At 37.9% G+C, this 25,035-nt stretch overlaps 1 protein-coding gene across 18 annotated transcripts in view; it reads right to left on the minus strand.

Moving 5' to 3' along the window:
• Positions 1-24,999, minus strand: part of PCBP3 (poly(rC) binding protein 3) — a 275,114-nt gene extending 250,115 nt beyond the window's left edge. For 12 of the 18 annotated variants that reach the window (XM_074389425.1, XM_074389424.1, XM_074389423.1 and 9 more), the window contains exons 1-3: positions 24,813-24,999; positions 18,907-18,928; positions 1,298-1,380 (exon numbers count right to left, since the gene is read on the minus strand). The gene's annotated coding sequence lies outside the window, so the exon portion shown is untranslated. Of the gene's footprint in view, positions 1-1,297; positions 14,509-17,631; positions 18,655-18,906; positions 18,929-24,812 lie in introns of those variants that run through there. The other 6 variants (XM_074389419.1, XM_074389412.1, XM_039480549.2 and 3 more) reach the window with 4 other exon arrangements.
• Positions 25,000-25,035: the final 36 nt, after the last annotated feature.

Consider the following 25,035-nt stretch of genomic DNA (forward strand, 5'->3'; position numbering starts at 1 on the left):
AGCAATTCCATTTCTGGGTATATGCACAAATGAAGTAAAAGCAAGGAACTCAAATATTTGTATATTCATGTTCATGGCAACATTATTCGCTACAGTCAAAAGATAGACCAGGTGTCCATCAAAGAATGAATAAACAAAATATAGTGTACATATACAATGAAATATTATTCAGCCTTAAAAAGGGAAGAAATTCCAACACATGCTACAACATGGATGAACCCTGAAGATATTATGCTACATTTAATAAGCCAGTCACAAAAGGAAAAATATTTATTACTCCACTTGTATGAGGTATCTATAGCAGTCAAATTCATAAAAACAGAAAGTAGAATGCTGGTTGCCAGGGTTTGGGAAAGGGAGTTATTGTTTAATGGGTAAAGAGTTTCAGTTTTACAAGATAAAGAGTACTGGAGATGGATGGTTACACAACAACATGAATGAATTTAATGTCACAGAATTGTACACATAAAATGTACTATTTAAAATGGCAGGCTGGGTGCAGTGGCTCACACCTGTAATCCCAGCACTTTGGGAGGCCAAAGCAGGCAGGTCACAAGGTCAGGAGTTTGACACCAGCCTGGCCAAAATGGTGAAACCCCATCTCTACTAAAAATACAAAAATTAGCCAGGTGTTGTGGCATGCACCTGTAGTCCCAGCTACTTGGGAAGCTGAGGTGAAAGAATCACTTGAACCCAGGAGACAGAAGTTGCAGTAAGCCAAGACTGCACCACTGCATTCCAGCCTGGGTGACAGAGCAAGACTTCATCTCAAAAAAACAAATAAAAATAAAATAAAATGTCAGATTTTATGTTATATGTTTGACTAAAATTTTAAAACTACACTTGCTATAGTTAAAAACAGAAACAATAGATTAGAAGCTACATGAAGTAACAGTTTTAATTTTCTTAAATCTAAAACCGAAAAGTTAAAAAGTCATAAATGGGTTTTAAAGCAGATTGGGTGCTGCTGAAGAAAGAATTAGTGAATTGGAAACTAGGTCAAAGTAAAATATTCAAAGTATTAAGAGGAGAGGCCAAAATCTAGAAATATAAAAGAGAGAGAGCATGAGAACACATGGTAAGAAATCTAACACAAATTTAATCAGAGTCCCAGAAAGAAAGAAAAGAGATGAAACAGAAGCAATATCTGAAGAAAATGGCAGCGAATTTTCCAGACTTATGAAAGACATCATGCCACAGATACAAGAAGTCAACATACCTCAGGCAGGAGCACTGAACTTAGTGAAACCATAGAAACCTAAGGATAATGGGAAAATCCTTTAAGGCAATAGATTACCTCCAGAAGATAGCAGTTACATTTACTGACTTCAGAACAGGAACAAGAAAAGCCAGATGCTGTGGAAATATATCTCCAATGTGCTGGAAAAAAAAATGCCAACATTAAATTCAATATACAGAAACAAAACCATTTAAGAATAAACATGAGAGTATGATGTAAGTGAAAACAGCAAAGAACTTAGAAAAATCCCTTCTTTCACAAATGCAATTTTTAAATGGCAAAAATTGTCCAAATCATTTTTTCAGAAATCTAGAAATTTAACCAAAGGGTTGCCACAATCTGGAGAATATTTGTTCAGGAAAAATGGTTAAATATCCAAGAACAGAAATTCTGTGGTATTTTAACTTACCCTATTCCCATTCCCCACCCCCTAACCTTACCCCAGCTCTACAGTAGTCTTGAAAACCAACAGCCTATAATCATAGTGAAAACCAACAGCCTGGCAGTAACACAAGAGGACAAAACAGGGTTGTAGCCCCTTCAAAGTCTTATTATTTGATATGGCTAACAGGTTCCACTTGCAAGGTTACATTTATTTGACCTGACACACAGGTCACTGAAAAGTATTTTCCACAGAAGTATCTGTCAAAACAACTAAAGGCAATTGTTTAATTTTGTGACTACCTGAGACAGTGGACAATAGTTGGAGCAAATAATATATTAACCCAAAAGCTTAAAAGGAAAATCTGGGGAATGAGATGCCCACAGGGTATTGAAAACTCTGTATATTTCTGGTAATCCAGACGGCCATGGTGCATCTACTCAAGGTTGTGTGAATGCCCAGAAAAAAAACTGGAGTGCCCTGAGATAGCCCTAAGCTCTCACACTGGGCTGACATTAAGACTCTGCACAATCAGAAAATGAAGACTAAGTCAGTTATAAACTGGTAGGTTAAGGGCTGACACATGCCCAAACACATAGACAGGGTCCCTTGGGAGAGACTATGAGACTTAATGATTCCAGGTATTTAAGGAAATCTCTGTCCAATTATTAGCTGAACATTAAGCTATTCAAGTACAGAATCAGTGAAGGTATATGACAAAGAATACATACTTGACTGGGCACGGTGGCTCACATCTGTAATCCCAGCACTTTGGGAGGCCAAAGCAGGCAGATCACCTGAGGTTGGGAGTTCAAGACCAGCCTGACCAACATGGAGAAACCCTGTCTCTACTAAAAATACAAAATTAGCCAGACATAGGATTACATGCCTGTAATCCCAGCTACTCGGGAGGCTGAGGCATAAGAATTGCTTGAACCCAGGAGGCGGAGGTTGTGGTAAGCCGAGATCACACCACTGTACCCCAGCCTGGGATACGAGCAAAATTCCATTTCAAAAAAAAAAAAAAAATGAATACAGACTTTACAAAGTTAGTTCAGGAAAGTCACTAAATAAACAAACAGAAGCTACTACAACAAGCAGCAGCAACAACAACAACAACAACAACAAAATGCAAAAAAGGAGAATCAGATTTCCAGACTTGCCATATTATATTATTTAAAACATAAAGTTTTCAAAAAAGTATTATGACACTTACAAAGAAACAGGAAAATATGGCCCATACACAGGAAAAGAAAAAGCAATCAACAGAAACTGTTTGGGAACAGTTTGGACTTTAAATAATCTGAAAAAGCAATCAATAGAAACTGTTCCCAAGGAACAGTGTCCCAGTGTTGGACTTTAAATAATCTATTTTAAATACATTTGAAAAACTAAAGGAAGCCATGTCTAAAGGATTCAAGAATGGCAGTGGTGTTTCATCAAGCAGCCATCAATAAAGAAACAGAAATGATAAAAAGAAACCAAATTAAAATTCTAGAGTTAAAAATAAAATAACTGAAATAGCAAATTCATTAGAGGGGTTCAACATCATATTTGAACAGGGAGAAGAATCAGTGAGCTTGATGATAGATCAACTGAGATTATCCAATCTAAGGAACAGAAAGTAAAAAGAAGTTAAAAAAAAAAAAATGAACATCCAACAAAGGACTAACATCCAGGATCTACAAGAAACTCAAAACAACTCAAAAAGAAGAAAAACATAACCCCATTAAAAAGTGAGCAAACAACATGAACAGGCATTTTTCAAAAGACATACAAATGGCCAAAAAACATATGAAAAAGTGCTCAACATCACTAATCACCAGAGAAATGCAAATTAAAACAACAATGAGATACCATCTTACAACACTCAGAACAGCTATTATTAAAAAGTCAAAAAATGACAGAAGTTGGCAAATATGGAGAGAAAAGGAAAACAAATGTAAATTAGTACAACCTCTATGGAAAACAGTATGGAGATTTCTCTAAGAACTAAAAATAGAAATAGAACTACCATCCAATCCAGCAATCCCACTACTGTGTATCTACCCAAAGGAAATCACTATATCAAAGCACTATTCACAACAGAAAGATATGGAACCAATCTATCTATCAACAGATGGTTTGATAAAGAAAATGCAGTATACATGTACCATAAAATACTACTGAGCCACATAAGAAAATGAAAGCATGTCCTTGCAGCAACATGGATAGACTTGGAGGCCATTATCCTAAGTGAAATAATTCAGAAACACAAAGTCAAATACCATATATTCCCATTTACGAGAGAATATGGGACTAAGTAATATGTACACATGGACACACAGAATGTAATAATAGACACCAAAGACTTGGAAAGGTGGGAGGATGAGAGGGGGTTGAGGGATGAGAAATTACCTAATGGGTAACATTTAACTATTCGGGTGATGCTTATACTAAAAGCCTAGATTTTACCAGTATGCAATATATCCATGTAATAAAACTGCACTTGTTCCCTCTAAATCTATTTTTAAATTAAAAAATAAAAATTATTAAAAACAAAACTGTAACAAGTGTAGATAACTGTAAAAGGTAATAATTATAAATCTGTGTTGAAGTACACAGAATGTATAAAGATGCACTTTTTTTTCTCAGCTCACTGCAACCTCCACCTCCTTGGTTCAAGCAACTCTCCTGTCTCAGTCTCCCAAGTAGCTGGAATTACAGGCACGTGCCACCAAGCCCAGCTAATTTTTGTTATTTTTTTAGTAGAGATGGGGTTTTACCATGTTGGTCAGGCTGGTCTTGAACTCCTAACCTCAAATGAGCTGTCCTCCTCAGCCTCCCAAAGTGCTGGGATTACAGGTGTGAGCCACCACACCCAGCCAAGATGTACTTTATATGACCATAACAGCACAAAGGAGGAAGGAGGGAATGGAGACATACAGAAGCAAAGTTTTTGTATACTAGTGAAATTAGACTGGTACTAATCCAAACTAAACTGTTGTAAACTGTCAGTAGTAAGCCCCCAAGTAACCCCAAAGAAAATAACAAACAATAGTAAAAAGAAAGGATAAGGGAAATAAAACAGTACACTAGAAAATATCTATCTAACACAAAGTCAGTAATGGAGTAATAGAAAATTCAAAAAGACACTGCATACAGAAATCAAGAAGCAAAATGGCTGGCATAAATTTCACCTTATCAAAACTGCATTAAACGTAAATGGATTCAACATTCCAATATAAGTATAGAAATTGTCTAAATTGATTTTTTCCTGATTCAGTTATATGTAGTATACAAGAAATACACTTAAAAGACACAGATAGGCTAAAAGCATGGAAAAATATATACAATGCAAACAGTAACAAACGGAAAGCTTGACTGGGTATATTACCATCAGAAAAAATGGTCTTTAAGACAAAAATTGTGATTAGAGACAAAGAATATTTTATAAGTATAAAAAGGTCAATTTATCAAGAAGATATAACAATTATATATATATATATCTCAAAATAAAGCCCCAGAATACATGAAACAAAAATTAAAAGAAACAAAGGGAGAATTAGCTCAACAGTAATAGTTGGAAACTTCAAAAGTCCATTTTCAATACAGGATGTAATTAAACAGAAAATCAGAAAGAAAACAAAAGATTTAAACAACACTAATAAACTAATTACACCTAACAGACATTTATAGAATTCTCCATTCAAAAAGCAGAAAACATATTATTCTCAAATACACATGGAACATTCTCTAGAACAGACCAGGTGTTAGGCAAGAAAATAAGTCTTAAAATTTTTAAAGACTGGAATAATACAAAATATGTTCCCTAAAGACAGGGATAAAAAATAGATATCAGTAACAGATAGAAATTTAAGAAATGCAAAAGTCTGTGGAAATCAAACAATACACTGCTAAACAGCCAAAAAGAAAGAAAAATAAAACAAATATTGGGGCAAAAATGAGATAGAAAATAAAAAACAATGAAACCAAAGTTGGTTTTTTGAAAAGACCAACAACACTGCCAAGTATCTAGAATGACCAGGAACAAAAAGAGGGAAGACTCAATTTACTAAAATCAGAAAGAAAACTACCAACCTCATAGAAATAAAAGGACTATAAAGAAATACTATGAACTACTGGCCAACAAATTGGATAAGCTAGGTAAAATTCATAAATTCCTAGAAAGAAACTATCAAAACTAACTCAAAAAATAGTACATCTGAAAAAAACCTAAAGGAAGTAAAGTTACTGAGTATTTTTAAAATTTTCCACCAGGAAAAGTTTACAAACAGATGGCTTCACTATTCAATTCTACCAACTATTTAAAGAAGAATGAACACCAATCATTCACAAGGAGTAAAGGATACTTCCCAACTCATTCTATAAGGCCAGTATTACCCTAATACCAAAACCAGACAAAGAGATCACAAGAAAACTACTGATTAACATGCCTTAAGTATACAGACAATACAGACATAAAAATCCCTAACAAGGCTGGGTGTGGTGGCTCACACCTGTAATCTCAGCACTTTGGGAGGCCGACATGGGTGGATCACTTGGGGTCAGGAGTTCAAGACCAGCCTGGCCAACATGGCAAAACCCCGTCTCCACTAAAAACACAAAAATTAGCTGGGGATGGAGGTGTGGGCCTGACATCCCAGCTACTCGGGAGGCTGAAGCAGGAGAATCACTTGAACCTGGGAGGCAGAGCTTCAGTGAGCTGAGACCACACCGCTGTACTCCAGCCTGGGTGACAGAGAGAGACTCTATCTCAAAAAAAAAAAAAAATCCTCAACAAAACACTAGCAAACCCAATCTGCCAATATATAAAAAGGATTATATGCCATGACAAGTGGAATTTATCTAAGGAATTCAAAGTTGGTTCAACATACAAAACTGAATCAATGTAATATATGACATTAATAAAGGACAAAAATAAAACTTAATATTGTTAACCTGACAATACTCCCCAAATTGATCTACAGATTCAATTAATCCTGACCAAAATTCTACCTGCATTTTTTTTTTTTTTTTTTAAAGAAAGTGACAAACTAGTCTTAAAAATCATATGGAAATGCAAGGGACAACGAATAACCAAAATAAATAAAAGGAACACAGTTGAAGGACTCACATTTCCCAATCTTAAAACTTAGTACAAAGCCATAATAATCAAGATTGTGTGCTGCTGGCATACAGAAAAACATATAGGTCAATGAAATAAGAGTTGAGAATTCAGACATAAACCCATATTTTATGGCCAACTAATTTCTGACAAAGGTGCTAAGGCTATTCAATAGGTAGTCTTCAACAAATGGTACCAGCACAACTAGATAGTCACAGGCAGAAGAATGAAGTTAAACTCCTCCCTTATACCATAGATAAAAATTAACTCAAAATGCACTGAAGACCTAAATTTTAGAGCTAAAACTATAAAACCCTTAGAATAAAACAGAGGTGTAAATCTTTGTGACCTAGAATTAAGCAATGTCTAAAATATGACAAAGCACAAGCAACAAAAGAAAAAAATAAACACGATATCATCAAAATAAAAACCATTTATGCATCAAAGGATACTATCAAGAAAATGAAAAGACTACTCACAGTTGGAGGGAAAATATTTGCAAATCATTTATCTGATAAGAGACTAATATACAGAATATATATTGAACATTTACATCTCAGTGATAAAAAGACAAACAATCCAGTTTTTAAATGGGCAAAGAATTTAAATAGCCATTTCTCCAAAGAAAAAACAAAAATGGCCAATAAGCAGTACATGAAAAGGGCTGAATATCATTAGTCACTAGAGAAATGCTAATTAATACCACAGTAAGATACTACTTCCCACCCACTACATGGCTATATTCAAAAAACTGAAAAATAAGTGTTGGAGAGAATGCAGAAATTGGAACCCCATAAATTACTGATGGGAATGGAAAATGTTTCATTTACATTCCAAATCATTTGGAAATTTACATTGCCAAATTACTTCCCAAGGATGCTGCACCATCTTTGGGAAACAATTTGGCAGTTATTCAAAAACTTAAACAGAATTACTGTATGACTCAGCAATTCTACTTCTAGTATAAACTCAAGATAAGTGAAAACATATATTCATATAAAAACTCGTACATGATTGTTCATAGCATGTTGTTCATAACAGCCAAAAAACAACCCAAATGTCTACTGATGAATGAATAAACAAAATGCCATATATGTATACAACTGAATATTATTCAGCCATGAAATGGAATAAAATACTGACACATACTACAACATGGATAAAGCTAGAAAACATTACGCAAAATGAAAGAAGCCAGACACAAAAGCCCACATATTATATAATTCTATTCATATTAAACGTCCATAATGGGCAAATTCTTAGAGATGAAAACTAAATTAACAGTTGCCAGAGCCTTTGGGGAGGGAGAAACAGGTAGTTACTGTGTATGAGGTTTATTTTTAAGGTGAATAAAATTTTCTGGAATTATGTAGAGATGAAAGTTGCATAATCTTGAAAATATACCAAAAACACTCAGTTGTAAAGTTTAAAATGGTGAATTTTATGGTGTATGAGTTATATACAATGTAATGTTGAACTAAATTGAAACAATTTGTTAAAAGATGAAATAAAAATATTTTTAGATTAAAAAATACACAGTGTCAGCCAGGAGTGGTGGCTCACGCCTGTAATCCCAGCACTTTGGGTAGTCGAAGTCGACAGATCACGAGGTCAAGAGATCAAGACATCCTAGTCAACATGGCAAAACCTCGTCTTTACTAAAAATATAAAAATTAGCTGGGTGGCTCCTCACCAGCAAGGAAACAAAGCAGGATGGAGAACGAATTTGACGAATTGACAGAAGCAGGCTTCAGAAGGTGGGTAATAACAAACTTCCCTAAGTTAAAGGAACATGTTCTATCCCAATGCAAAGAAACTAAAAGCCTTGAAAAAAAAGGTTAGACGAAATGCTAACTAGAATAACCAGCTAACAGAAGAACATAAATGACTTGATGGAGCTGAAAAACACAGCACAAGAACTTCATGAAGCATACACAAGTTTCAATAGCCAAATAGATCAAGTAGAAGAAAGGATATCAGAGATTGAAGATCAACTCAATGAAATAAAACAAGAAGGCAAGAAAAGAGGACAAAGAGTGAAAAGAAATGAACAAAGCCTTCAAGAAATATGGGATTACGTGAAAAGACCTAATCTATGCCTGATCGGGGTATACTGGAAGATGACGGGGAGAATGAATCCAAGCTGGAAAACACTCTTCAGGATATTATCCTGGAGAACTTCCCCAACCTAGCAAGGCAGGCCAACATTCAAATACAGAAAATACAGAGAATACCACAATGATACTCCTCTAGAACAACCCCAAGGCACATAATTGTCAGGTTCACCAGGGTTGAAGCAAAAGAAAAAATACTAAGAGAAGCCAGAGAGAAAGGTCGGGTCACCCACAAAGGGAAGCACATCAGACTCACAGCAGATCTCTCGGCAGAAACCCTATAAGCCAGAAGAGAGTGGGGGCCAATATGCAACATCCTTAAAGAAAAGAACTTCAAACCTAGAATTTCATATCCAGCCAAACTAAGCTTCATAAGTGAAGAAGAAATGAAATCCTTTATGCACAAGCAATTGCTGAGAGATTTTGTCACTACCAGACCTGCCCTGCAGGAGTTCCTGAACAAAGCACTAAACACAGAAAGGAAAAACCACTACTGGCCACTGCAAAAAGAACCAAATGGTAAAGACCAGTGACGCAATGAAGAAATTACACCAACCAAAGGGCAAAACAACCAACCAGTAATAAAATGGCAGGATCAAACTCACACATAACAATATTAACGTTAAATGTAAATGGACTAAATGCCCCAATCAAAAGATACAGACTGGCAAATTGTATAAAGAGCCAAGAACCATCAGTGTGCTATATTCAGGAGACCCATCTCATGTGCAAAGATACACATGGACTCAAAATAAAGGGATGGAAGAAGATTTACCAAGCAAATGGAGAGCAAAAAGAAGGCAGGGGTGGCAATCCTAGTCTCTTATAAAACGGACTTTAAACCAACAAAAATCAAAAGAGGCAAAGAAGGGCATTACATAATGGTAAAATGATCAATATAAAAAGAAAAGCTAATGATCCTAAATATATATGCACCCAATACAGGAGCACCTAGATACATAATGCAAGTCCTTAATGATCTACAAAGAGACTTAGACTCCTGCACAATAATAGTGGGAGACTTTAACATTCCACTGTCAATATTAGAAAGATCAATAATACAGAAAATCAACAAGGAAATCCAGGACTTGAATGCAGATCTGGACCAAGTGAACTTAATAGACATTTACAGAATTCTTAGCCCCAAATCCACAAAATATATATTCTTCTCAGCACCACATTGGACTTACTCTAAAATCAACCACATAATCAGAAGTAAATCACTCCTCAGCAAATGCAAAAGAACAGAAATCATAACAAACAGTCTCTTAGACCACAGTGCAATCAAATTAGAACTCAGGATTAAGAAACTAACTCCAAACCGCACAACTTCATGGAAAATGAACAACTGGCTCTTGAATGTAGACTGGATAAATAATGAAATGAAGGCAGAAAGAAAGATGTTCTTTGAAACCAACGAGAACAAAGACACAACATACCTGAATCTCTGGGCCATATTTAAAGCAGTGTCTACAGGGAAATTTATAGCAATAAATGCCCACATGAGGAGCAAGGAAAGGTCTAAAATCAACACCCTATCACCAAAATTGAAAGAGTTAGAGGAGCAAGATCAAAAAAACTCAAAAGCTAGCAGAAGACAAGAAATAACTAAGATCAGAGCAGAACTGAAAGAGATAGAGACTCAAAAAACCCTTCAAAAAAATCAACAAATCCAGGAGCTAGTTTTTTGAAAAGATCAACAAAATAGATAGACCTCTAGCCAGAATAACAGAAAAGAAAAGAGAGAAGAATCAAATAGATGCAATAAAAAACTATGGGTGTGGGGGGCAGGCGCGGTGGCTCACGCCTGTAATCCCAGCACTTTGGGAGGCCGAGGTGGGTGGATCATGAGGTCAAGATATCGAGACCATCCTGGTCAACATGGTGAAAACCCACCTCTACCAAAAATACAAAAAATTAGCTGGGCATGGTGGTGCATGCCTGTAATCCCAGCTACTTAGGAGGCTGAGGCAAGAGAATTGCCTGAACCCAGGAGGCGGAGGTTGTGGTGAGCCAAGATCACGCCATTGCACTCCAGCCTGGGTAACAAGAGCAAAACTCTGTCTCAAAAAACAAAACAAAACAAAACAAAAACAAAACCAAAAAAAAAAAAAACAACGATAAGGGGGACATCACCACCGATTCCACAGAAATACAAACTACCATCAGAGATTACTGCAAACAACTCTATGCACACAAACCAGTAAACCTGGAAGAAATGGATAAATTCCTGGACACTTGCACTCTCCCAAGACTAAACCAGGAAGAACTTGAATCCCTGAATAGACCAATAACAATGGCTGAAGTCGAGGCAGCAATTAATAGCCTACCAACTAAAAAAAGCCCAGGTCCAGATGGGTTTATGGCCGAATTCTACCAGATGTAGAAAGAGGAGCTGGTACCATTCCTTCTGAAACTATTCAGAACAATACAAAAAGAGGGAATCCTCCCCAACTCATTTTATGAGACCAACATCATCCTAATACCAAAACCAGGCAGACATGCAACTAAAAAAGAAAACTTCAGGCCAATATCCATGATGAACATTGATGCAAAAATCTTCAATAAAATACTGGCAAAAAGAATGCAACAGCAAATCAAAAAGTTTACTCATCACGATCAAGTAGGCTTCATTCTGGGGATGCAAGGATGGTTCAACATACACAAGTCGATAAATGCAATCCATCACATAAACAGAACCACATGATTATCTCAATAGATGCAGAAAAGGCCTTTGACAAAACTCAACAGCTCTTTATGCTAAAAATCCTCAACAAACTAGGTATCAATAGTACATATCACAAAATAATAAAAGCTATTTACAACAAACCCACAGCCAATATCATACTGAACAGGCAAAAACTGGAAGCATTCCCTTTGAAATCTGGCACAAGACAAGGATGAACTCTCTCAAAACTCCTATTTAATATAGTATTGGAAGTTCTAGCTAGAGCAATCAGGCAAGAAAAAGAAATAAAGGATATTCAATTAGGAAAAGAGGAAGCCAAATTATCTATATTTGCAGATGACATGATTGTATATTTAGAAGACCCCATCATCTCAGCCCAAAATCTCCTGAAACTGATAAGCAACTTCAGCAAACTCTCAGGATACAAAATGTGCAGAAATCACAAGCATTTCTATACACCGATAACAGAGAGCCAAATCAAAAGTGAACTCCCATTCACAATTGTTACAAAGGGAATAAACTACCTAGGAATACAACAAACAAATGATGTAAAGGACCTCTTCAAGGAGAACTACAAACCACTGCTCAATTAAACAAGAGAGGACACAAACAGATGGAAAAACATCCTATGCTCATGGTTGGGAAGCATCAACATTGTGAAAATGGCCATACTGTCCAAAGTAATTTATAGATTCAATGCTATCCCCATCAAGCTACCAATGACCTTCTTCACAGAACTGGAAAAAAACACTTCAAACTTCATATGGAACCAAAAGACAGCCTGCATAGCCAAAACAGCTCTAAGCAAAAAGAACAAACCTGGAGGCATCACACTGCCTGACTTCAAACTATACCACAAGGCCACAGTAATCAAAACAGCATAGTACTGGTATCCAAACAGAGACACAGACCAATGGAACAGAACAGAGGCCTCAGAAGCACACCACACATCTACAACCATCTGATCTTTGACAAACCTGGCAAAAACAAGCAATGGGGAAAGGACACCATGTTTAATAAATGGTGTTGGGCCGGTCAGGCACGGTGTTAAGCCTGTAATCCCAGCACTTTGGGAGGCCAAGGAGGGTGGACCACGAGGTCAAGAGATTGAGACCATCCTGGTCAACATGGTGAAACCCCGTCTCTACTAAAAATACAAAAAATTAGCTGGGCGTGGTGGTGTGTGCCTGTAATCCCAGCTACTCAGGAGGCTGAGGCAGGAGAATTGCCTGAACCCAGGAGGCGGAGGTTGTGGTGAGCCGAGATCGCGCCATTGCACTCCAGCCTGGGTAACAAGAGTGAAACTCCGTCTCAAAAAAAATAAAAATAAAAATAAATAAATAAAAAATAAAAAAATAAACAGTGTTGGGAAAACTGGCTAGCCATGTGCAGAAAACAGAAACTAGACCCTTTCCTGACACCTTACACCAAAATTAACTCCAGATGGATTAAAGATCTAAACATAAGACCTAACACCATAAAAACCCTAGAAGAAAACCTAGGCAAAACCATGCAGGACATAGGCATAGTCAAGTACTTCATGGCTAAACACCAAAAGCAATGGCAACAAAAGCCAAAATAGACAAATGAGATCTAATTAAACTCCAGAGCTTCTGTACAGCAAAGGAAACAATCATTAGAGTAAACCGGTAATCAACAGAATGGGAAAAAATTTTTGCAATCTACCCATCTGACAAAGGGCTAATATCCAGAATCTACAAAGAACTAAAACAGAATTCCAAGAAAAAAACAAACCCATTCAAAAGTGGGCAAAGGATATGAACAGACACTTTACAAAAGAATACATCGATGAGACCAGCAAACATATGAAAAAATGCTCATCATCACTGGTCATTAGAGAAATGCAAATCAAAACCACATTGAGATACCATCTCACAACAGTTGGAATGACAATCATTAAAAAATCTGGAGATAACAGATGCTGGAGAGAATGTGGAGAAATAGGAACACTTTTATACTGTTGGTGGGAGTGTAAATTAGTTCAACCACTGTGGAAGACTGTGGCGATTCCTCAAGGACCTAGAAATAGAAATACCATTTGACCCGGCAACCCCATTACTGGGTATATACCCAAAGAATTATAAATTGTTCTATTATAAAGACACATGCACACATATGTTCATTGCGGCGCTGTTTACAATAGCAAAGACTGGGAACCAACCCAAATGTCCATCATCAATAGACTGGATAAAGAAAATGTGGCATATACACCATGAAATACTACACAGGCATAAAAAATGATGAGTTCGTGTCCTTCATAGGGACATGGATGAATCTGGAAACCATCATTCTCTCAGCAAATTGCCAAAAGAACAGAAAACCAAACACCATATTTTATCATTCATAGGCAGGTGTTGAACAATTAGAACATGTGGACACAGGGAGCAGAGCATCACACACTGTGGTCAGTAGGGAAGGTCTAGGAGAGGGATAGCAGGGGTAGGGAGGGTGGGGAGGGATAGTGAGGGGAGAAACTAGATATAGGTGATGGGGGGATGAAGGCAGCAAACCACCTTGCCATGTATGTACCTATGCAAAAATCCTACATGATCTGCACATGTACCCCAGAACCTAAAGTACAATAACAACAACAACAAAAATATTCTAAAAAAAATAAAATAATTAGCTGGGCATGGTGGTGCCCACCTGTAGTCCCAGCGACTCAGGAGGCCAAGGCAGGAGAATTGCTTGGACCAGGGAGGCAGAGGTTGCAGTGAGCTGAGATCACACCACTGTACTCCAGACTGGAGACAGAGCCAGACTCTGTCTCAAAGAAAAAAAATCGCAGTATCTACCACCAGCTGACCTGCAACAAAGGAGTTTCCAAAGAAGTCTCTTTGGGCAGAAGTGAAACCTTTCCAGAATGAAAGTCAGAAATGCCAGAGAGCAATGAAGAGCAAAGAAAAAATAAATCTCTGAATAAATCTAAACGAGTACTAACTGTTAATATTACCATTAATACAATACTGTTCATGTTATCAGTAATAATACTATTAATACCAACATTGTTAATATGATAATGCCATTTAATATTAATTTATTTCACTGAATTTATAAAGAATATAGAATTAAAATGCACAATAACAAGCATATATATGAATCTGGAGGTGGTCATAGAGTTCAAGTCTTCTAAGAAACTATGATTTATCTAGGAGAAAGATAAAGGTATAATTGTATTACCTGGATAAGTTAGTAACAATTTACATAATCTCCAATCTACTGGAGAAGGTGAAAAATGGAATGATTGTTTTTTTAAAAAAATCACATAATCAGATTAAAATAATGCAAGAAAAGAGAGAAAAATAAACACAGAAAATGTAAAACAAGATAAATACATAATAGGATTGTATTTGTACAATCCAATAGATTAGTAATTACATTTAATGTAGATTAACTGTTCCAGTTAAAAGACAAAGATTATCAGATTGAATGAAAAAAAAAATCTAAGTATACTCTTTGTAAGAGACATACCTAAATTATAAAACTACAGTAGGGTTGAAAATAAGATGATAAAAAACAAAGATATCATGCAAATATGAGCCTAAAACATCTAGCATGGCTATGTTAATATTAACATCAGACATATCATATCATAAAGTCAAATATTCATTACTAGAGATAAAGAGAACCAGTCATAATAATTAAAGTCTCCATTCATCAGGAAGACCCAACAGTTTTAAATCTGTGTGCTCCTAATAACATGGTCTCAAAAATTTATAAATAAAAATGAACAGAACTGCAAGGAAAAATAATACAAATCCATAATCATAATGAAATTATGTAATTATCTTAGTAACGAATATAACAACCAAAAAGACTAGTAAGAAAGCAGATATAATATGCTTATCAACTCACCTAAAAAAAAATATGGTATAATACATTGAACCCAATTATTTCCAAGCACATAGGAATGTCTGAGAAAACCTACATACCATATTCTGGGCTATAAGACAAATCAACAAATTTCAAAGGATTAAAATCATAGAAAGCAAGATCTTTGGGCAGATAACTGTGCTGAAGAATAATAAAACAAGGAAATATGCTTATGTTTAGAAATTTTTAAATGTTCTAAATTACGTACGAATCAAAGAAAAAAACCAGAATGGAAATTAGAAAGTATATCAAACATTAATGAAAATGTCTTAAATCAAACTTTGTATGATGTAGCTGAGGCATTGTTTATAAGAAAATATGTCACTTTAAACACACATACTAGAAAAAGGGAAAAGCTGCAAATTAATAAATTAAGTATTCATCTCAGATTAGAAAGAGAACAGCTACAAGAAAAGAAAATTATGAGCCAATTTCACTCATAGCCACAAAAGCAAAAACCCCAAACAAAATATTAGTCATCAGGCCAGGCATGGTGGCTCACATCTATAATCCCAACACTTTGGCGGACCACAGTGGGCAGATCACCGGAGGTCAGGAGTTTGAGACCAGTCTGGCCAACATGGTGAAACCCCATCTCTACCAAAAAATACAAAAATCCCAACTTTAGGTGGTGTGCACCTATAATCCCAGCTACTCAGGAGGCTGAAGCAGGAAGAATTGCTTGAACCCAGGAGGCAGAAGTTTCAGTGAGCCGAGATCATGCCACTGCACTCCAACCTGGGCAACAGAGCAAGACTCTTGTCTTAAAAAAAAAAAAAAAAAAAAAAAAAAAAAAAAAAAAAAGCCATCAGAATCTAATCATATATTTTAAGAATAAGCTGGCATGATCAAGTTATATTTAAAAAGTAGTCATCTGTGGGTAGTAGAATTATCAAGATTTTTATTCTGCTTTTTATGCTAATCTTTCATTTAGAAATTTTCTACATAAACATCTATTACTTTAGAAACCAGAAAAAATATTTTTGAAATAATCATTAATAGTCTGATCTCTCATCTTTTTTAGATCAACTAATTAAAAAATGGCAAGAAGAAAAGAACAAGGGCTGGCTCAGAACAACCATTTTGCCTGAGTAATATAAGGATACAAGGTCTTATTTGTCTCAGTGTCTTTACTAGGTTGACTGAGAACAAAGAAAGGATGAATAGGAGTAGAAAAGGATTTACAGAGACAGGAATGTGACAATAGCAATTTGTAGGCTTTTCCTCAAGCATTAAGGGAGCGATCTTATACACAAATGCATCTATAAATAGAATCCATATTGCAATTAGATGAATAATTTAAAACCACTTTGCAAACAGGGTTAAGAAAACAGGAACCTAGATGCTTAAAAATCAATAGTTTTGTCCTATCCCAACCTGGAGAGTTACAGAAACAGATGTCTAAATTTTAGGTTATTTTTTAGAAATGTTGGAAGATAGATGGTTAAGTACCAGAAGACTTAAAAACATTTACAAGCTTTGAGCTAACAGTTCTACCTTTAGAAATTTAGAAGTAATCAGTGATACACACAATGATTTTTGTATAGGATATTTTTCAAAGCATTATTTATTATAGTAAGTATTTTCAAGCAACATAAATGTCCAGCTATGGGGAAACGGTTCAATAAGCTGGGACACTCTTTGGAATAGTATGCAGCCATTCAAAATCATATTTTAGAAGAACACATTATGAGACAAGGAAGTGTTCATGATCCAGTAAAAGGAAAAATATTGGTTTATAAAACATATTTTGGAATGCATCCCAACTTTAGGATATGCATATCATACATAAATATAAGTAGTAAAAAACACTGAACATCCTTTTGTGGTAAAATTATGGATAATGCTGATCTTCTACTTTATACTTTTCTGTTTTTTCCAATTTTTCTACACAAAATATTTGTATTACTTTTATAAATACAAAAAAAGCTTTATAAAAGAAAATAAATAATAAGCTTATTAACTTAAATAGAGTTAAACATCCTTCAACAACCCAAATCCACTTCTAATGGGAGGTCAGTAAAGATCAGTATGTCAGTTTTCTATTGCCACATAACAAACTATCACAAATTTAATACCTTAAACCAATATGTATTTATTATCTCACAGTTTCTATGAGTCAGGAATTTAAGCAGGCTTAACTGGGTCCTCTGCTTATGGTCTTACAAGGCTTCATTCAAAGTGTTAGCCAGGCTGCATTCTCACCTGAAGGCTTGACTGGGGAAGAATCTGTTTCCACGCTCACTCTATTACTGACAGAATTTGTTTCCTTGTGCCTTTGGACTGAGCACCTTCTGCTTCCAGGATGAAGATTGTACCTCCCTGCCCCATCTGAAATTAGGTATGGCTAGAATGACTCCTTCTGGCCAATGAAATGTGAGCAGAATGGACTAGCGACTCTTCCAAAGTGATTAATTGCTAGTGCAAGTGTCTCCATGTTTAAAAAGGTCCATATCCAGACCATTTAAGAATCAATTTTGCAAAATTTCCAGGGAACAAAAATTCCTCCCTTTCAGAAACTATTACATTTGGGAGGCCAAGGTGGGAGAATTTCTTGAACCCAGGAGTTCAAGACCAGCCTGGGCAACACAACAAGACCCTGATTCTACAAAAAGAAAATTCAAAAATTATTTGGGCATGGTGGTTTGTGCCTATAATCCCAGCTAATAAAGAGGCTAAGGCAAAACGATCACTCAAGCCCAGGAGCTCAAGGCTGCAGTAGGATATGATAGCACCATTGCACTCCAGCCTGGGTGACAGAGAGAGTCCCAGTTTCTAAAAAAGAAAGAAAGAAACTATTACAAAAATGATGAAGTATCATGTTGATACCAAATCTAAATAAGGGCAATGCAAGAAAAGATTATCACTGGTCAACATATCTTATGTACATATATGCCGAAATCCTAAATGAAATCCTAAATGAAATATTTGCATATTGGATCCAGTAATTTAGGCTAGCGTGCAGAGGCATGATCACATTCCACTGCAGTCTCAACCGCCCAGGCTCAAGTGATCCTTCCATCTCAGTTCCCCAAGTAGCTGGGACTACAGATGCATGCCACCATGCCCAGCTAACTTTTCTTTTTTTTTTTTTTTTTTGATTCTCTGGCCTCAGCCTCTCAGTGTTGAGATTACAGGTATGAGCCACCACACCTGGCCCAATAATATTTTTTAATGTAATACATTACAGTTTCTCCCAGGAAATCAATGATGGTTTAAATTAAAAGAATCAAATATTTCCACTCAATCATAATTTAAAAAGAAAAGCATAAAATTATCTAAATAAGTACACTGTATATAAAACCACTTGAAAAAATTCAAAATCTACTCATTTTTTTAAAAGCTTTCATTAAACTACTAGTAAATGTAATCATCCTTCTAATAAAAGGAATCTACCAAAAAAAAAAAAAAAGCAAAGTTTACAATTAAGTCTTTCACAGCATTTATTTTAAATGAAAAACAATATAAGGATAATCTTACCACAATCTCCATGCAACTTTCTCTAGTGGTCCAGGCAAAGGAAAAAAGACAAAAAAAAAAAGATCAATAAAAGATTTAAGAACTAGGAAGAAAGAAATTATCATTATGTACACAAAGAAATCAGAAAATGATCCACACATTTGTGAAATCTGATGTTTCAAAGGTAGCACTGCAGATCAGTGGGGAAAGGACTGTACTCAATAAACAATACTGGTACAATTAGTTATGAATTTGGAAAAAATTTAAAACTGGATCTCTATCTCATACCCCACACAAAAATAAGTTCCAGGTAAACTATAAAAAGCAAATATTTAAACATTTTTTTTTAAAGAGGAAACTATATTATGACTTACATGGTTTGGCTATGTTCCCACCCAAATCTCATCTTGAATTCTCATGTGTTATGGAAGGGAACCAGCAGGAGGTAATTGAATCATGGGGGCTGGTCTTTCCCATGCCATTCTAATGATAGCAAATAAGTCTCACGAGATCTGATAGTTTTAGAAAGGGGAGCTTCCCTGCACAAGCTCTCTTCTCTTGTCTGCTGCCATGTGAGATGTACCTTTCACCTTCTGCCATGATTGTGAGGCCTCCGTAGTCATGTGGAACTGTAAGTCCATTAAACCTCTTTCTTTTGTAAATTGCCCAGTCTCAAGTATGTCTTTATCAGCAGCATGAAAATGGACTAATACAATGACCTGGGAGTAACACAAGATTTCTTAGATCAGACTCAATCACCACAAACCGTAAGGAAAAGACTGAAAAATCCAACTTCATTAAAACTGAACATCTGTTCATCAAAACAGCATATTTAAAAGCATAAAGAACAGGATACAAATAGATTCCAGAATATGTGAAAGAACTTCTAAAAAACTATAAAAAGGATAATCCAGACAATAAATGGACAATTTAAGAATACAATTTTTAGAGAAGCTCAAGTGGCCAAAGTATGGGTAGAAAATCCTCAAACTCACTAGCCAAGGAAATGCTAATTAAAAGAGGAAGATATAGCCAGGCATGGTGGCAAGTGCCTGTAATCCCAGCTACTTGGGAGGCTAAGGCAGGAGAATTGTTTGAACCCAGGAGGCGGAGGTTGTGGTGAACTGAGATTGCACCATTGCACTCCAGCCTGGGCAACAAGAGTGAAACTCCGTCTCAAAAAAAAAAAAAAAGTAAGATATTTAATATCTATTCAATTGACAACAATTAAAACATCTGAAGATACAAAGGATTAGTGAGGATGTAAAGAAACAAAACTCTGGAAAATAATCCAACAACTGTGAGGCTGGAATTGGGCCTAGCCTGTGACACCACAATCTCAGCTGTTAAGCATATACCTGGTCTACTCTTTTCCAAGTGTCCAACACAGGAAAGATAAGCCAGTGGGACATGGCAATTGGGAAGGGTAGAGGCTGAGGAAGCTGATCAGAGAGACTGGAAGTGGGATTTGCACCACATAAGACAACATCAGATGTCAGTCTTGACTAGGAGATGAAATGGGCATAGAACTATGCTTATCTGGGGTGGATTCTCCCCAAGTGGCAGCTCCATCATTTTATCTTCTAAAACCAATCTGATCATGTTATTTCCTCCTTAATTTTGTCAGCTAAAACTGCCAAAGGAAGACCCCCAGGCTGTATCAGCTTCTTACTGCTGTTGTAACAAACTCCCACACACTTAGTGTTTAAATACGACAAACATTTATTTTACAGTTCTGGACAAGTCAGACACAGTTCTCACTGGGCTAGAATCAAGGACTGCATTCCTTTCCAAAGTCTCTATGGGAGAATCCCTTTTATTGCCTTTTCCAAAGGCTTCCCACATTCCTTGACTAGTGCACCCTTCCATCTTCAAAGCCATCAATGGCAGCTGGAGTCTTCCTCATCTCATATTACTCTGACATTGACTATTCTGCCTCTCTCTTCCACTTTTAAGAACACTTGTGATTACTCTAAGCCCACCCAGATAATCCAGGATAATCTCCCTATTTTCAGAGGAGCTGATTAGCAACCTCATTCCATCTGCTGCCTTAACTCCCCTGCCATGTAACATAACACAGTCCTGAGATTAGGATGTGGACAGCTTTATGAGCCATTATTCCACCTACCATGCAACCCCGCCTCCACTCTTACCCCAATCCATCTCCAACAGAGTTCCAACCATTTCACAATGCCCCTAACACTTCTAGCAGGGTCCCAACTCCTTCACTATGCCTCCCCATACCTCCGGCCTCCACACCACTACATACTCTGTACTCTGGTTATTCCAACCTTCCAGGCTTTTTCTAATAATTGTACACCGAATCCATGCCCAATTACAATTCAGGCTCTAGGGCCCAGCCCAAAGGCCACCGCTTCTCTAAAGCTTTCCCTGATTCTCAGCCAAAATGAATCACCCCTCAACACATTTGCCTGGCTTTCTATGTATCTGAACTGCAGCACTGAGTATGGCCTCCTGTCATTACATGTTTACGTGTTCCTTCCTCAACCTGAACTGGTGAGCTCTTCAATAAGAACTCGGTCTCATTTGTCTGTGGGTTCCCAGTTCATAGTAGAGGAAATGGCAAAGAGTAGACAATCAGGGAGTATTGCTGAAGCTTGGATGAGGCAGAAGGAAGCTTTCCTAAGTTTCCATCAATGGAAGAGATGTCAAAGAGTAACCTGGGTTATGTGTACAGCAAATGGGGACAAAGAATCAGTTCAGATGATCACAACAAAAAGCACCTCAACATCCACTGCTTAGCTTGATATATAATTTACTACCATGTGCAAGAATCTCTGCACCACAAGTGACACCTATCTTTTTCTTTTATTGCTAACCTGTGGGTCAATTCTAAAGTAACTGACAAAACCTCAAGAGAAAAAAAAGTTTCATCTAAAATGATTTAGAAGCATGTCCTCAATATTAGAGAAAAGAGTAGATATTGCTCTAACACAACAGGAATGCCTGGCAACCGCTCAATCGCCCAACACATACACAGACCCCTTCTTCAGGAAAGGCTGAGAACCAGCATGCTGGAGAATGCAAAACATGCTACAGTCAACCCTTTTGGGGACAAGCTGCCCCTACGTAGATATATGCCTACAGATGTATGTCTATATTGTAATAAAGGTGCTGTGGTTGAAATATCCCTTCCAAAACTCATGTTGAAACATAATCCTCAATGTAGCAGTATTGAGAGGTGGGGCCTTTAAGAGGTGATTGGATCAAGAGGACTCTGTCCTCATAAAATGGATTAATCCATTCATGGGTTAATGGGTTAATGGATTAGTGAGTTGTCATGGGAGTAGAGCTGGTGGCTTTGCCCCTGGATCCTAGACTTCTCAGCCTCCATGACTATATGAAATAAATTCCTTTTATTTGTAAATTACCCAGTTCCAGGTATTCTGTTATAAGCAAAAGAAAACAGACTAAAACAAATTGGTACTTTCTTTAAAAAATGGTTGTTAAGAAAACAGGGTTTCACTTAATTTCAGTGATTTGTTACTTGATGACCATATAAAAGACTAGGCAAAAAGAAACGTAATGTTGTAACACAATTATCCTCAAAAAAAAAAAAAAGAAAAAAAAAAAGAAAAAGAATACAATGGCTTAAGTGTAAATTTCAGTTCAACAGAATTTCTCTGATCAAATTGTATTCAATAATATGAATTTTGAAAATAATTTTAAAGTATACTGGAAAGGAAGCCTGAGGCAAACACACACACACACACACACAACAACAACAACAACAAAGACAAAACACACACAGAAACAGGAGACATGGCTTCAGCACCATGGACAGCGGACCAATGACGCCTTGACTATTGGGAGTCATTGCTACCAGGGATGACAGCTGAGATATCAGAGCTGCCCCAAAAATCTACAGCATTTATTCTAATGTTCAAGTTGGGGTAATTCCAACATGAGCAAGTATTTTCCTTGGTTATGGCACAAAGCATCAGCCTTCTTCACTGACAGGATATACAACTTACATGTACCAAAATCTGCTTCTGTGATCACCTTTACAGTAAAGCCCTGGGACATTTGTAAAAATAGAGATGATTCTGCCATTGACACAGGAACTGAAATAATCAAAACTGATACACAGAATCCAAGTTTGAATGGCTATATTGGTTCAAGAAGCTCATGAGACTTTTTCAAATTTATAAATGCAGCATGCTCTCAGACTCCCTCAGAACAATAAAGGATAGCTTCTTCAAAACAGCTAACAAAATACACCCATGTGTTGAATTTTTTCTCATAAATAGCTAAAAATGTAAACATAAAAAGGAATTTTCCCGTACCGTGAGTGTTATAAAGATATCTGGGAAAGTGACGTTTTGAGGTACAATATCACCACTAACCAGCAGCACCTGTGGCAATACCAGACAAAAAGCCCTCAATTCTAGAGTGTCCTTTTTTTCAGTTATAAAGACGCCATTTACCATCAAAACCTTTCCAAAACCTTATATTGAGTATCAACTAAGAAAATACGTGAAGCTACGTAAGTTCTAAAACATTTGTAATGAACTCGCACTGTATAAACAACAGCATCTACGTACAAGTGAAAAAAATTATACTGCTCGAAAGTGAAAGACATCAGTTAGTCGGTCACTGCACTTGTGTTTAAAGGCCCCATGTTTTCTGACAGATCTCCACGTCTGAAAACACCAGAACTACTTCAGCTTTTCTCATGTGAGAATCAATGGCCCCATTGATTCTCAAGATCTGACAAGGACTTTTCAGATCTTATCATTGATCCCTCCAGAGTGCCATTGTTCTACAAACACCCCTCTTTGGGCCAAAATAGGTATCTCTGACATGCTTTAAGATGATGAATTGTTCTTGAATATGACGAGACTGGGAGTTACTTCTTTTAAATAGGAAAGCACTCTTGCACATTCCTTTGGGATCCACATCTGAGAAAAGTCCAAAGAAAAGAAAAAAAGGGCAACAGTTTTCCCCTGAAAGGGAGTTCAATTTCAGAGGGATGTGTGAGGGCCTGTGCCAGAGAAATATTTTTGAAACGGGGACTCTGTAAGTTACCCAGTGAAATCTCTAAAAGCCTCTCCGCAAGGCCCTACTGCCCAAGATTCCTTCCGGTGAACCCCACTCTACAAACGCTCATCAACCCAGAGCGCTACTGGCTCACTGGAGGGCTAACGAGACCTGCAAATCCAGGCTGCTTTGAAGGACGATAGAAGATAGCCAACGCCTGGCCACGAGATTTAGGACCTGACCCTTGGTTAACTTTCAAATTTCTTTTGCCAGAAACAAAATTCGGAGTAGGGGGAAAATGGAAAGCAACACCACGCAAAAAGAAAAAATGAACTCTTTCACGAAACAAGACTTCCAACTAGAACACGTGTGGGAACAATAAGAAACCCGTTCTAAGCACCCCCCAGAATTAAAACAAACCACAGCGACCGACAAGAGGGACCCGCGCGCGCCCCGGCGCCCGCGCGCGGCTCTCCGCAGGGTCAGCGAGGGGCGAGGCCGCGCTCTCCCGGCGGCCGTCCAGGGGGAGGAGGCCCCGCGCCGCGCGCGCCGCCCTCCAGTCCGCCGCGGCCGCTCCGGGGGGTGCCCAGACCTCTTCTCCGTCAGGAGGAGAAACCGAAGCCTCCAGAAGTGCAGGCGTTTTCTGACCGGCGGCCGAGGCGCTCTCGGCTTCCCGCGGCAACTTCCGAATTTGGGGAGCGGGCGGAGGCTGGGGGGCCCGGCCTGACGGCCGCACCTCGAGGGAGCGCGGGTCCACTCGCCGTCCCGGGCCGCCGCAGGCGCCAGCGGCGGTCGGGGACGGCGCGACCCAGCCCGGGACCCCCGCCCGCCGCGGCTCGGGCGAAGTTTGCCGCGGTCCCGGGCCGCCCCGTCACGGCCTCCGTCGGGGGCTCGGTCCCCGACCCCGCCCGCCACCGCTCACTCACCTGCCCTGCGCCGAACGGCGAGACCGTGGGTCGGCGGGGAGAGGCCGGGCGGCCCGGGCGGGGTCCGGACGAGGCGGGCGGAGAGGCGGCGGCGGATCCTAAGTCGGCCGAGGCGGCGGCGACCGCGGCTGAGGCGGCTGAGGCGGCGGTCGCGGCTACAGGCGCTCCAGCCCGAGCGCTGCGCGCGGCGCGGGCCCGCCCCTCTGCGCCACTGACCAATCTC

Source organism: Saimiri boliviensis, chromosome 18, assembly GCF_048565385.1.
Source record: "Saimiri boliviensis isolate mSaiBol1 chromosome 18, mSaiBol1.pri, whole genome shotgun sequence".
NCBI lineage: Eukaryota > Metazoa > Chordata > Mammalia > Primates > Cebidae > Saimiri > Saimiri boliviensis.